Below are 6000 nucleotides of genomic sequence, written 5' to 3'. Positions count from 1 at the left end.
GAAGGATAGAGTCCCGTTGAGCCCCTCCCAAAGAGGGAAGGGTTGAAAGGGCGAGCTAAGCCCGTCGAGGGACATCAAACGCCAGAAGCTCTCGATCAACCTGACGGGTGGTGGTCCTCCGCCTGTGGCCTCACCGACCGACATCTCCGGATACGTTTTGTGGAGGGCCTCAGCCAGTAATGTTCCAGTTCGGCCGAGCTGGCGGCTCTTCCTCGGGGACTCAGCTCTGACGTCGGCCGCTCATGCCAAGGAGTGGCTTGAAACAAGTCGGCTCCCCAAGGATAAGGAAATGCTCGAGAAGTTGTCCGATCCCGAGCTCCTCTCCTCCCTGTTCTAGGACTTCAACATTACTAAGCTTTCTGCTCGGTTCTTGTGAATGGATCCGACCAGTGGAGTCCGATCTGACATTTGGTCGAATGTTTTCTGGCAGGGCTTCGCCAAGGCGGTGGAGACCATGCTCTGATTTGAGCTGCTTTTGACCGTGAATGATTCTCTCGAGGTCCAGGTCGAGCAAACCAATAAAGAGGCTCGCGAGGCCATCATGGCGCATCGCGAGACTGCCGTGAAGCTTACTGAGGCAGAGTAGAAAGTTGAGGGCCTGGAGGAGACGGTGACGAAGCAGAAGGAGGAGGTCGAGACCTTGAGGGATTAGCTCAGCCAAGCTAAGAAGAAGGCCAAGGACGACCTGGCCCGGGCTGGAGCAAAAGCCGTTAGCGACTACCTCATGTCAGCAGAATACGTCGAGGTGTGTCATGAGATAAGGAAGCCACCGTACGAAGAGGGCTATGACGCAGGCTGAGCTGACTTCCTGAAGGAGATAAAGGCTGCCCTCCCCGCTCTCAACCTTTCTTGATTTGATGACGACGCAACCACTGTGGTCGAGGAGTTGGGAGATGAGGCTGGGGTGGATGTTAACCAGGCCAGCTTGGCAGAGACCGCTCCTCAGGACGAGGTCACCCCTTCCGCTAAGGATGTCGTTGACAAGGAGGTTGCCATCGAGGACCCTGCTGCCGAGGACCCTGCCGCCAAGGACCCCCTCCATACCGCCGAGCTCTAGGCCCCCCTTTTTTCCTTTTTGATGTATGTCCCCCTGCGCGGAGTTTTGAACAAATTTTTATCTTTTTCTCTCTCTTTTTTTTCGTTAATGTACAGGGCCGAGCTGCCCACTTTTTGTAACCTTGCCGAGGTGTCGGCCTTCAATGAATAGAATGTTCTTTTTCAAATTTACCTAAGTGTTTGAGCTCGGCAGTTGTTTGCTTTCCTTTCTTTGTGAATTTGTTTTGAATGTTCAGAATGAACTGCCGACCCAGCCATGTAGCAGAGCTCGGGTCGGATACCCTTTGAGTGGCCACTCTGCAGAGCCAACGCTATGGCCGAGCCCAATGCCTTGAAAATTTTACTTTACCTTTGGTATTTGTTCAGCTCGGCCAAGTCTATATGGACCGATCTTATGATTTTGTTGTCGGCCTATGACGGTCGGTCTTAAAGGTCGGCCTTGTCTATGAGAACCGGTGTTATGACTTGGTTGCTGACCTATGAGGGTCGGTCTTGGAGGTCGGCCAGGTCAATGAGGACCAGTCTTACGACTTGGTTGTCGACCTATGAGGGTCGGTCTTGGAGGTCTGCCAAGTCTATGAGGACCGGTCTTACAACTTGGTTACCGACCTATGAGGGTCGATCTTGGAGGTCGGCCAGGTCTATGAGGACCAATCTTACGATTTGGTTGCCTAGCTATGAGGGTTGGTCTTCGAGGTCGGCCAGGTCTATGAGGACCTGTCTTATGACTTGGTTGCCGAGCTATGAGGCTCGATCTTGGAGGTCAGCCAGATCTATGAGGACTGGTCTTACGACTTGATTTTGGAGCTTGAAAATACGTCAAGTGGTGGAGAAAGACTTTGTTTTATTGAATCAAACGTCGGGGCCGAAGCCAAATACAAATATGCTCGTCATATACCATGCCGAGCGAAATAATTAAGGAAATTACTGAAAAAATTTCTTCAAATTTTTTGAGTTCCAAGGTCTCGGTACCTTCCTGCCCCCCAGAGTCTGTAAGCGATACGTCCCTGGCGAATCTGCTTGGAGACTATGTACGGGCCTTCCCAATTTGGTGCTAACTTTCGTTGCTATCTTGGCTGGGATGCGCTGAGCTTTCTGAGGACGAGGTCCCCTTGGCGGAAGTGTCGCTCCTTCACCCTTGAGTCGTAGTACTTTGCCATCCTCTGTTGGTATGTTGTGTTCTGGAGTAGGGCATTTTCTCGAACTTCGTCGAGGAAGTCAAGGTTGGCTCTCAGCCCATCTTCATAGGTCTTCTCATCGAAATTGAGCACTCGGTATGACGATGCCATGACCTCGATCGGGGTGAGGGCCTCGGTCCCGTATGCTAGCCGAAAAGAGCTCTCCCTGATTGGTGTTCTTACAGTTGTCCTATATGCTCATAGGACACTTGGGAGCTCTTCCACCCATCTTCCTTTGGCTTCATCCAACCTTCTCTTGATGTCGGTGAGTAGTGTTCGGTTGGACACTTCTACTTGTCAATTTTCTTATGGATGAGCTACTGAGACTGGTCGGAAGTCAATATAGAAGTGCTTGCAGAACTCTTGGAAGGCCAGGTTGTTGAATTATGCGCCATTATCTGTGATAAGCACTTTTGGTAGTCCGAACCGGTAGATGACCTTATCTCAAAAGAATTTCTCCATGCTCTTCTCGATGATGGTGGCCAAGGGCTCGGCCTCAACCCACTTAGTGAAGTAGTCGATTGCGACGACCACGTATTTCTGATTTTTGGAAGCTGGGGTGAAGTCTCCAAGTATATCCATCCCCCACATGGCAAAAGGAATTGGACTCAGCATAGAGGTCAGCTTGGTTGCAGGTCGGCTTGGCACTGGCGCGAAGAGCTGATACTTCTCGCACGTCTTCACGTACTTCATGGCCTCTTCTTCCATTTTCGGCCCGTAGAAACCTTGTCGCAATATCTTGTATGCTAGGGCTCGGCCATCCATGTGGCTCCCGTATATTCCTTCATGCACCTCAGCCAGGGTGTACTCAGCGCCCTTCGGCCCGAGGCATCGGAGAAGGGGCGCTGAGATGGCTTTCTTATAAAGCACTTCGTCGATCATGGTGTACTTAGCAGCTCAAATTTTGACTTTTCTTGCTTCTTCCCAACTCTCTGGGAGCTGGTCATTCTCCAAGTAGTTTACAATGGGGTCCATCCAGGTCGGCCCATCCTCCTCGATGTGTTTGACGCTTTCTCCTTACAAGGAAGGCTTCTCCAGAATCTCAATGTATACTGATCGGCCCAGATTTGGGAGGTCGACCTCGGCCAACCTAGACAGGGTGTCGGCCACGATGTTCTCTTTCCTCGGTACTCGGGTCATTTCAAAGTGCTCGAGCTCAAAAATCATCTCCCGTGCTCGGCTCAGGTAGGCTATCATTCTTTCATCTTTTGCCTCATAGTCTCCGTTGACCTGGTTGACCACAAGTTACGAGTCTCCTCTTACCCTCAATTGTTTGACGCCTACCGCCTTGCTCACTCGGAGCCCGGCTAGGAGGGCTTCATACTCGCCCTCATTGTTCGAGGCTGGGAACTTGAATCTTAGGGTGTATTGTATGCGAAAGCCCTCGGGGCTAACTAAGATCAGCCCGGCCCCGCTCCCTCCGGGATTGCTCGAGCCATCAACGTTCATGGTCCAGGTCGGGTTGGTTTCAGCTTCTGTATTGGCTTCTTCTGCTGTCTTCTCTTCCTTAACCCTGAGGTCGAGCATTATGCACTGGGCGACGAAGTCGGCAAGGGCTTGTCCTTTTATCGCGATCCTCGAGCGATAGCTTATATTGTACTCACTCAGCTCGATCGCCCAGGTGATCAGCCGACTTGACACGTCGGGCTTGTGCAATATTTTCTTGAGAGGCTGGTGGATCAGCACCGCGATCGGATGAGCTTGAAATTATGGCCTTAGCTTTCTCGCGGTCGTGACAAGAGCGAATGCTACCTTCTCGAACTTGGAGTATCCCATCTCGGCGTCGACAAGAACATGGTTGATGTAGTATATGGGCTTCTAAGCTCGGCCTTCTTCCCTTATCAATACCGCGCTGACCGCCACCAGGGTAGCGGCTAAGTAAACTTGAAGCTCTTCTTTTAGCTCAGGTCGGCTGAGAAGAGGCGGGTTCTCCAAGTATTTCTTCAGCTCTTCAAAAGCTTATTGACATTCGTCCGACCAAATGAAGTCCTTCGGGTTTCGGATGTTCTTGAGGGCCTTGAAGAACGGCAGGCACTTGTCGCCCGACCTCGACATGAATCGTGCCAACGCCGCCACCAGCCCGTTTAGCCTTTGTACTTCTTGGATCGTCCTTGGATGGCCTTGATTTTCGCTGGATTGGCCTCGATGCCTCTGACGGAGACTATAAAGTCGAGGAACTTTCCCGAGGTCACGGCGAATGCACACTTGGTAGGGTTCAGTTTCATTTGGTTCTTCCTTAGCACGCCGAAGGCTTCTTCCAGGTCAGCCAAGTGGTGCTCAGCCTTCAAGCTCTTCACTAACATGTCATCCACGTAGACTTCCATGTTTCTTCCGATCTGCCCGTAGAATATATAGTTCACCAACCATTGATATGTTGCTCCGGCGTTCTTCAACCCGAACGGCATGACCTTGTAACAGAAATTTTCTTGGTCAGTTCGGAATGCCGTGTATGACTCATCCTCCTCATGCATCATGATTTTGTTGTAGCCGGAGTATTCGTGCCCCGCCGTGGCGTCAATCAAGAGATCAATCCGGGGTAGCGGGTACTCATCCTTTGGGCAGGCCTTGTTAAGGTCGGTGTACTCGACGCACATCCTCCATTTCCCGTTCGGCTTGGGAACCATAACGACGTTCGCCAGCCAAGTCAAAAATTTTTCTTCTTAGATGAATCCTAATTGGCGTAGCTTCTCTACTTCGTCCTTGATGTTGGCTTGGCGATCAAGGGCATAGTTCCTTCTCTTCTGTTGAACTGACTTTTGGCTTGGATATATGTGTAGTCGATGCTCGGCTATATATCGAGGTATACCATGCATGTCAGAGACCGACCAGGCAAAGACGTCGGCATTTGCCTTCAAGAAGTTTTTGAACCGATTCCTTTGTTCCTCGCTCAACAATGATCCGAGTTGTACTATCTTCGTCGAATCTTCATCGCTGAGGGAGAATGGGGTGAGGTCTTCTATAGGTCTTCCACACCTTTCTGTGAGCTTATCCCGCTGGTCTTCTGGGAGGTGTTCAACGCACATCGCCATTCCTCGGACGTTACCTTTATTTTGCTTGACGAATGTGGCGTAACACTCCCGAGCTTTCTTTTGATCACCTCGGAATTCTCCAATGCCGTTCTCTGTAGGGAACTTCATCTTCAAGTGTGTCGGCAAGATGATGGCTCGGAGAGCGATCAATGATGGGCGGCCGAGTATGGCGTTGAAGGCCACCATCGACCGCACTACCATGAATTTGACTTAGATCTTCGCTTGACATGGAGCTTGTTCAAACGTGACCAGTAGGTCGATAGAGCCCTTGATGGTGGCGACGGCTCTCGAGAACCCATGAAGTGAGGTACCCTCCGACTTGAGCTCTTCATCGCCGAAGTTAAATTGTAGGTACGCATCTAGCGACATAAGGTCCACGGATGCGCCCATGTCCACCAATACTCAATAAACGGGTCTCTTTGCAATTTCCACCTGCACCACCAAAGCATCATCATGAGGTAAACTTATACCTTTCAGGTCGACCTCAGTGAAGGAGATCGTTGCCGTAGACTTCGGCCTTTTGCCTGCATCTCGACGACTCCAACGAATCTCGCATTTGCCTTGGCCTTTCGAGTGGACTCTTATCTGGGCCCTCCAAGGATAGTATATATGGGAGCTCCCTTGTCACTGCTCGGCCCGGATCCGTCATCTTTCTTCTCAGCTCGGGCTTTATCTTTGTCACGCTCTGCTCGCCTATTTTTGGGCCTCGGCTTGACTCTCCTTTGATCGCGATCTTT

This window comes from Telopea speciosissima, chromosome 2 (genome assembly GCF_018873765.1).
Source record: "Telopea speciosissima isolate NSW1024214 ecotype Mountain lineage chromosome 2, Tspe_v1, whole genome shotgun sequence".
Lineage (NCBI taxonomy): Eukaryota > Viridiplantae > Streptophyta > Magnoliopsida > Proteales > Proteaceae > Telopea > Telopea speciosissima.
The sequence above is the reverse complement of the archived record's forward strand: the minus strand, read 5'-3'. Positions refer to the sequence as shown.